Source organism: Phyllostomus hastatus, unplaced genomic scaffold (assembly GCF_019186645.2).
Source record: "Phyllostomus hastatus isolate PE091 unplaced genomic scaffold, TTU_PhHast_1.1 phas_scaffold_78, whole genome shotgun sequence".
Classification (NCBI taxonomy): Eukaryota; Metazoa; Chordata; class Mammalia; order Chiroptera; family Phyllostomidae; genus Phyllostomus; species Phyllostomus hastatus.
Window position 1 is genome coordinate 13,216,529 of NW_025334041.1, and position 9,203 is coordinate 13,225,731.

Consider the following 9,203-nt stretch of genomic DNA (forward strand, 5'->3'; position numbering starts at 1 on the left):
GCGAATTACTGGAACCCTTTGTATCTCAGTTTCTTAATCCATAAAAAAGGGGATAATATACATGCCCAACTCGTGGGACCTTGGTGAGGATGAAATAGAATGGGAAGTGCTTTGTCCAGTGCCTGGAAAAAAATGTTCAACATGACCATACATTTTCTCATTGATTTGGAGCCTACATTATGCTTTCACATAATTTATTTAGCATAAAACCACCAGAATAAAACATGGAGATTCTTGTGCAAGGCAAATGTAAGCAACTATGAGTCTAATTGAATATACCAAAGAAGATATAGGCAATCCTAGGGAGCGACATAGAATAGCTTACTATATTCGCTTTTCAAAAAAATTAGAAATTCAAAATTAAAGAATGAGACTGGAGCAAAGGTGAAAATTATGAGCAATTGCTATGAACCCTAACTCCCTTTAGTGACCAGGCACCCAAGAGCTATTAAGGAGAAGGAACCAGACTCAGGCAATGTGTCTCTGTTGTAGTTAATTTCATCACTATTATTACCACTGGCATATTTTTTTTAAAGGGGGCTTTAAAAAAAAGCTCAATCTGTGGAAAATTGGGTGTCATATAACCTCAAAAACAAGCTATAAAATGCATCCTGAGCCAGAAAAAAAATAAGTTAACTATCTTATGAGAGTATTCTTAAAAAGAAAAAAGTTAAAAAGAATAACTAAGTTTCTTACTAACTATTTGATTTACATTGGACATTTTGAATTTTCCATTATGTGAAGGGTCTAAAGCTTTTGCCAAGAGCGATGAGAATCATGGGAAGGAAAAAAAAGCCAACAAAATAACGCCTTTGTATAAATGTCATCAATTTCTGCACAGTCAGAATGCATATTAGTTTTCTTTGTACCCATAGAAAGCATGCTGACCAGGAGACTCCATCCTGGTTATGTTACAATGGGACCTTTCCCAAACAACTCAGACAACTGAAAATTTCTCCTTAAAACTGAAGGTCATTTTTTTTTTCTTCTAGATTTTTCCCTAGGTGAGTTGAGCTTCTGACCATACTCCCTCTGGGGCCCTGCATTTCAGGTGTATTTTATTTAGCATTTCACCTTCAGCGGTGATATCATTGTTCCCTGCTTGCGGGGGCGGGAGGGGTGGTTATGGAGGGATTAAGGGAAATAAAGGTCAGCCCTTCCCCATCTCCACCGGGGCTGTGTTGTCTTAGTTTTGATCATTTCTCCCAAATTAAGATTTCTGCATAAAACTCCCATGTCTGTGTTTGGCTGGCAGTTTTATGGCTGACCAAATTGTGCACTGGCCAGTGTTCTGGTTGGCTGAGTGTTTACACAGGCTGTTAATCAGAGGAGGAGGGGGCTGGATGTGGGGACTGTCTGTGAGCCGGTGCGGTCCTGCTTGCTGTCGTGTGCAAGGGCCTGCACTTTGTTACTACAAATTACATAATGACATGTTACATTTCAAAGTGTATTTTTACTTCAGGGAAAATTAAACCAATAAACAAACAACCCTGGTGGAAAAAAAAAAAAAGAACGAAAAAGCAAAAAAAAAAAAAAGATCCCTGGTTTCCAGATCTTCCTTTTCCAAAAGGTTCTTAATTAAAGTGTAGCTATAAACAAATCTTTGTTTTATTGAAAAGCGAGCAATTGCATATAAAAGCTATTTTTGAAAATTAGGATTTGAACATTTGTTGGACCGGGATCTGGTCGGTGTTACGTGTTTTATGATCTGTCCAAAAGGAAAAGGCAGGCTTGTGGTGGTGATGGTAGATTTTCAATTTTTGATTGCTAATCCCTCTCAAATGTTGCTCCTGCCCTGATTGAAAGGAGTGTGTAAACACAGGAATTATCTTAGTTTTTCCAGGTACGGATTCAAGCAAAACTGCTTAGTGTAAGATGATGTTGCCAACTCTGGATTTTCAGTCATGTAGAAAATTGGGCCTCTTCCGTATTCTGTGTGCATTTTAGTAACTTTGAAACAGTTTAAAAAAAAATCCACCCCTCTAAATCAACTTCCAAACCTTTCACTGCACACCTACAAATTCAATATTAATTCTTTTCTGTAAACTGTTGAAGTTAAGTGTATGTTCAGGATCCAAGGTTCTAATGATAGTCCTTTTGGTAAATACTCATGCTCATATATTATTCATTTATGCATGTATGTACTTGCTCAACTTTTTTTCCCAGCATAAATGGTGTTATCAAAAGAAAATGTGTCCTCACTCTCTTTCCCCCGGCTAAGTGGAGCACTGAGAAAAAGAACAACTTATTAAACTGAATTTTGAATGAGTTATTTTCACCAAATGAATCGTGCCCCGGATCTGCTGTTATCAGAACCATTTGGCCTGGAATTCACCGGGTTTGTTCAGGTGCTGGGCTGCTAGGAACAGCAGCAGCCCGGTAAATTGTTGGATGAAAGATTGCCCCTCTTATATTTTAAAAACATCCCATGATGCTTACATTTCTTAGGCAAAATTACGATGGGACTTAGGTTAATTTATCAGTACAGTCTACAAAATGAGAAATCACTAAGAGCAATTGAGATAGACTGTCTACATCTTCCTGTTCAGTTTATTTATTTTTAAATTCAGGATGTTTAAAAAGAGACCCTTTCTCTTTAAATCTTTGAAATAAATGGTGCAGTTTTGAACCTCACCGTGAAAATTTTGATTTTGCAAGGACTGAAAAAAACTTAAGAAGAAAGAAGAGCAAAATAAAGGCCAGATATGTAGTGTAGATGTGTTTTAGATAAAATGGGACCATTTTAGACAATGCTATTTGCTAACACTAGCCATGCAAATGCAGAAGACACCCCTATTTTATTTTGTGGACAAAAAAATGCCTTTCTCTAACTCATCTTGGGTTCTTGGCAGTTCCATTTGAATAATCAATTAAGATTACTTTATTATGTAGTAAGATTCTTAACCCTGACCCCCAAAGATCATCCACTTTTCAAGAGGTTTTGTTTTTGCCTTCAGATGTCTCAGTGTAAGTAAGAACTGTTGTCTGGAACATTCTGGCGGGACTTGACCCTGACTTTAGAGGGAACAAAAAAAGACCAGATTTTTCACTGGTTGACTGAACTTGCTTTCACTGTCCGTAAAGAAAACAACAGTCCAAAGTGAAGAGTCCAATATTAATCCAGGGCTCTGATTCTATGAATGACTAATCCAGTGAGAAAGAAAAGTTGGAGCCAAGCAATAGTTTAGAAATTGCCCAATAAGCCAAGGCAGTCCTGCAAATGGATAAGAAGTCTTCATCCTGGCTTTTGGCGTAGCCAGCATTTGCAGAGATAGGTGAGGGAAAAGTACACCATAGCTTGTTGACTGAATGAGTGACAGTGGGTAATGTAGTAACCACAACAATAATGAAGACATCCCCCCATTCTTTTGGATTGGATATGCTCAGTTTACCTGGCTTGACAACCTCTTTCCTCTGCCCTCTATGACCCGTTTGAGTCAAGGCTCCAGCGGAAGTCCACCATCAGCAGTGCAGCTCCTCCGCACTGACCCAGCCAGGGGAGAGACAGGCTCCAGGCAGAAGGAAGGGTGAAAGTTCAGTTCTCAAATGGCAGTTCAGATTTAGAAAATGGAATGAGAAAGAGTGGTGGCGGCCATCTCACAGCTCCTTTCACCTTCGACTTAAAATGTGGCTCTTAAAAGATATCTGCGTCTATTTCTATGCGTGTATGTATGTATGTATGTATGTATCCATCCTTCCCTTTCTGTCCTTCCTTTCCTGCCTTCTTCCCTCCTCCCTTCATTCTTTCCCAGAAATGAAACTCGTGCTAATGCAGAAATCTGAAATGACACCTTAAAAGCTGGTATTACTTTTATTTTAGAGGGGTACTTTTTTTTTCTTGATTGGCCTTACTAACTCTCTTCCTCTCTTCTACTTGTCTTTCTTTGATACTCGTCCTTGATGTGACTTATCAGAGAACCTCCTTGAAAATGTTTCTGTTTAATAGGGCCCAGGGAAATAAAAGTCCACTTTACAAAAGATGAAAATGAAGCTTTCTGATATGGACATGGCCGTTCATTTCTGCAGAGGTCCATGTTCACATGCATGCAAATCTGTTGAAAATGGTTCAAATTTTAAATTCTAACTAAATTAAATTAAAATTTAATTAAAATTGTCCTTCTCAATTAATGCCCCATCATGGAGCATTACACACTTAAACTCACTTATGTGCTTTAAATGCCGTTTCAAATTCTAATATAAATATATTATTTTACTATAAATATTTATAAGACATATATAAAGAGAGAGACAGAGACAGAGAGGGAACTTAATGTGTATTATAACACCATGCCACCTGAAAAATAAAAGTTTACTTGAAAGCTTCACTGGCCTTGTAATGAAACAGGGTAATCAAGTCACATTTTATATCACGTCTATGCCTATGAGTGTGGCATGCAAAATGCTATTTTGAATATTTTTCTGATTGAATGAACAAGCTCACAGGTTCACTATTTTATATTCTCTTAAAGACATGAAACTGATTTTGCAAATACTGGTTTAAATGGGCACTATTAAGTCTTTATCAGTTCTGAGCATTTCAGCCTTTTGCATCCAGAAATTTCTCAATCTGACAGAATAAGAAATGTATTTACATGGCCTAAGCTCTTAAATTGTCCCTTTCAATTAATGCCCCATCATGGAGCAATCTGGAAACCATTACTCAGTAACTCTTCATTATAATTGCTTGCAGCTGAGTATCCAGCCCTTGGTAATATAAGAATAAAAGAAAACTCAGTTAGTAACAAGTGCAATTGATTCCATTCAAAATTCCCCTGGTGCTTTGCCATGTTTGGCCTGCATGAGAGGAAACACGAGGGTTTTTTTTTTCCCCCTTTTGGGGCCAGGAAATGAACTGGCAGACATAAGATGGTTTGTGTGGTGCTTGCCTTCACTTCTCAGCTGGTCCTAGTTAAAAATGAGACGGTGGGGCTCCTGCTTTCTCCCCGATCGGCTCCATTTTTTTTTTTTTTGGAGGGCTTTTCTGGTAATAGATAAGACTACAAAACTTCAATTTGCTGCAAACTAACAGCATCCAGAAACTGTCACCTTCTTTGGCCACAGACGATCTGGGGCCTTACCTCTGCTAAGGAGTGAGTTTTTGACTTTGATTCACTCTCACCTTGATCCCGCCTTTATGAGCACCAAGTCCCTGGTGCATTTTGTACAGGTGGAGAGGAGAGTGTTTATGTGTTTGGAGGCTATCAATCACCAACTCGAGAAATGTAAAGATCTAAATTATGATAGATGGAAATGTGAAAATGTGATATGGTCAACTCCCCCCACCACCCAATACCCCGCCCCCACCCCATGTAAATCAGAAACTTGGCTTTCAAAAACGGTAGAAGGAAATGTTCTGATCACGCGTTCCCCAGAGAGACGTGCGGCCCGGAGCTGACTCCACACTCCAGTGAGCAACAGGGACGTGGGGACAGTGAGTTCATAATATCCTGTCCCTTTCTCCCCTACGGATGACCGAGGCCAGGTGACAAGCATGCCCTAACTGCTTCATAAATTAAAAATGTGTAAACTATAAAATACATTTTTATTATAAAAGGAATCAATTCTCAGCATAGAAAAGTTGAACCCAATAAAACTCTAACTGCTCTTACTTCATTTCCATATTTTGCTTTCCTAATAATAGAAGAAAAACCTCTTTGTAAAGTTAAATGACATTTAATTTGATTTGCTGTCGAAAGAAGATTATAAAATTTCCCATGATGTAGGACAATTGCTATAAATATTTTAGCATACTTCTCATATTTTTTCTATGCATTTATTTTTTGGGCGGATGCTATTTTCTACTTTCATGTGATTATTCTGTATTTTGTACATTTTTGCAAAATTTAAAAAATTGCCATTACAGTTATTACTAATTACATATTTTGAAAGCCCCCATCAGGGGGTTTTAAGGGAGAGAGAAGTGCTTTCATAATGGCCTCAACCAAGAAGAAGAGCGGAAGAGTTTGTACAAGTCTTGTTGACCTTTGGAGGGTCCAGAAGCTCAGGTGAATAGGAGCTGATACAATGTCAGCTGGTGTCACTGACTGCGCCGGAACCAGAGCCCCCACCTTCCCAGACTCTCAAACTCTATAGCAATTAAAGGGAACTGGGAACAAGAATTAAGGGAGAACATTTTCCAATACATACATACATACATACATATATATACATACATGCATGGATACATACATACATACCTACATACATAAAATATTTAGAGGCAGGTTTCACAAGGGCAGGGAGAATTGGATTGTTTTGTGTGCTTGATTTCACCTTCCTCTGCCAAAGAGATGGGAAACCATCAACTGAGTTATCTGGAATGTCTGCTGATTAAAACCTGTCAATCTCCCTGGTACTATTTTAAATTTTTTCCTCTACTTTTCCCCTCTGTAGATATGAAGAAATTCAGCCTATTAAAACCTGGATTATTATTTTTTTTAGATTTTATTTATTTATTTTTAGAGAGGGAAGGGAGGGAGAAAGAGAGAGAGAAAGAAACATCAATGTTTCCGCATCAATGTGCGGTTGCTGGGTGGGGGTCATGGCCTGCAACCCAGGCATGTACCCTGGCTGGGAATCGAACCTGCGACACTAAAAACCTGGATTATTAAAGTCTTTAATTAAAAAGAAATTTTTTAAATGTGACCACGAAATCTGCTGATGTGCTATGACTGTCCAGTAACTGTGAATTCAGGCCAATTAACTTATACTAGTGGTTCCCAGCCTGGGGAGTATGGATCTGATGGGTGTACAGTCCTTTCTCATAAAGAAGATGTGACCAGTAGCTTAGGCTTTTGCGTGTGAAATAATTCTAAAATTTCACCTTTCGAGGGCTAGTCTGGCCCAGGGCTTTGGCTGAAGGGACTTGCAGACGCCGGCATGTCTATCAATGTCCGCTGTGGGAAGTCTGGTCTGTCTGTCACGGGAACTGGTCATGGGCGGGTCCTGGCTTGTCATCCATGCCAGGCGGGCCTGTCTGCTTGGTTACCCAGGCTGTTTCCAGGACTTTGGTTTTGTTTCAGGTTTTCAGCGCTTTTCCTGACATCTTCTCTGCCTTTCCACCCGAGGCTGTATTTAAGCAAGCAATTCTTCCTTCCCTAATCAATCAACAGATCTTTCTGGAGGTCTCGTTGAGTGAAATACTCCATTCCTGCCCGAGGTTGCTGATTAGCACTGTCTGTGGTCTGGATTCCCAAACCCAGAATCTTGACGCTGGATGATATTTATTTATCTGTTTATTTTCTAAATAGCTGGAAAATGCACACAACATGAAAATGACCATTTTAACCATTTTTAACATGTGTAGTTCAATGGCATTGTAGTTCAGTGGCCTTCTAAGATGTTCATTTTTCAGTGAAAATTATATCTAGTATGTTGCCTAATTTGAAATGTTGAGAAAAGGTCATACTTTTAGAGGAAGTGCAAGACATGTAGGCCTGTAGCTTCTTACTTCTCACTGTAGATTGAATTTATTTTGTTTATCTGTGTGTCTAGTGATAAATTCTGATTGTGGATTGCTTTATTTAGCAGATGGAAATCCTATGACTTGGAATTGTCCCCGTGGACAAGAAGAGCATTATTTTTTTAATTTTAATTGTTGTTCAAGCACAGTTTTCTGTCTTTTACTCCCATCCCAGCCCACCCACCCAGCCCTCCCCAGCTCCTTCCGATTTCCACCCCTTCTTGTTTTTGTCCATGTGTCCTTTGTAGTTGTTTCTGTAAACCCTTCCCCTTTTCCCCTGAAATTCCCTCCCCTCTCCGCTCTGGTCACTGTCAGCCTGTTCTCTATTTCAATGTCTTTGGTTATATATTGCTTATTTGTTTATTTTGTTGTTTGGGTTCCTTTAAAGGTGAGATCATATGGTATTTGTCTTTCACCGCTGGCTTATTTCACTCAACATAATGCTTTCCAGTTCCATCCATGTTGTCACCAAGGGTAGGAGCTCCTCAAGAAGAATATTATTAATAATAGCTGACTCTCAATCATTTGTGGAGATGAAACACCAGAGGCCCCTTGGGCAGCCACCATCAAATGTGTTTGATCAGGCCAGCAACATATTTTTAAGAGTATAAATGAATTTTCATTATTGTAGAATAAGGACAATTCGTATAGGAATATTTATTCCACACTTCTCTTGAAAACCGGTAGATCTGACGACACTGGGCCCCCTGGGCCTGGCAGCCACCAACCAGGGCCGGGGAGCGGGGCCCCCTCGAAGGCGGCAGGTGCTCCTCAGTTTGCCCCAGGTTCCACTGGCGGCTTCACTCTTTATGACCCCGTTGACCCTGTCTGCTTTTGGGGGTGTGACCTCCACCAGATCGGAGCGCTTCTTGAAATTCCCTAATTGCCCTTCTATTCATCACTGATGACAAAACTCTAATTCTTACTGCTGCTTTATAGGCACTTGGGTGTTGATTGCGAACGAAGACCTTCATGATCCACTTGGAATAAAACATCTCCCAGGAGAGAATATCAAGGAAGGTGTGGAGGAGGCCCTTCTCCCTTCACTGAAGGAAGGAGACAGCTCCTTTCACTTCTTCTTCCTGCCAGTTGGCTGTGAAGATATTAATGGGTGAAAGGAAGAGGAGAGAGAGGCCAGGGAGCAAAACACAGAAGCAAAGAGGAAGACTAACAAATCCTCAAATGGACCTTGACCTGGTCAATTGCAGAGTGTTGTAATAATGTCTTGGAACATCTTTCCAAAGATTCAAATAGCACGAGGCACTGGAACCCCAAGAAGCATACAAGCGGCCCAGGTGCTTCGCCCCCAAGGGGACTGTGGGCCTCCGGTGAGGCCTTTCACCTAAGCCGTACAACATCTCTCAGGAAGGCTGAAGGCTGTGGCCCTTCAGACCAGTGAGTGAGAGAAGAACTCCCTCAGAACTCCAGTCACGTCTGGGATCCTGTTTATTCTACTTTAGGGATAAGGAGTGAACTCACATATGACAGCCCTTCTCAGGGGTCACAGAAGAAGGGAAACCAGGAAGGAAACCAGTCCCTGGCCAGAGGCTCAGCTGGTTGAAGTGCCGTCCAAGGCTGTTCGATCAAGGTGCATATCTAGGTTGCAGGTTCAATCCCACCCCTGTGGGGTCCATGTGGAAGGCAACTGATTTTTTTTCAGAATTTAGAATTTATTTATTTATTTTTAGAGAGGGCGTGGGAGGGAGAAAGAGAAGGAAACATCAATGTGTGGTTGCCTCTT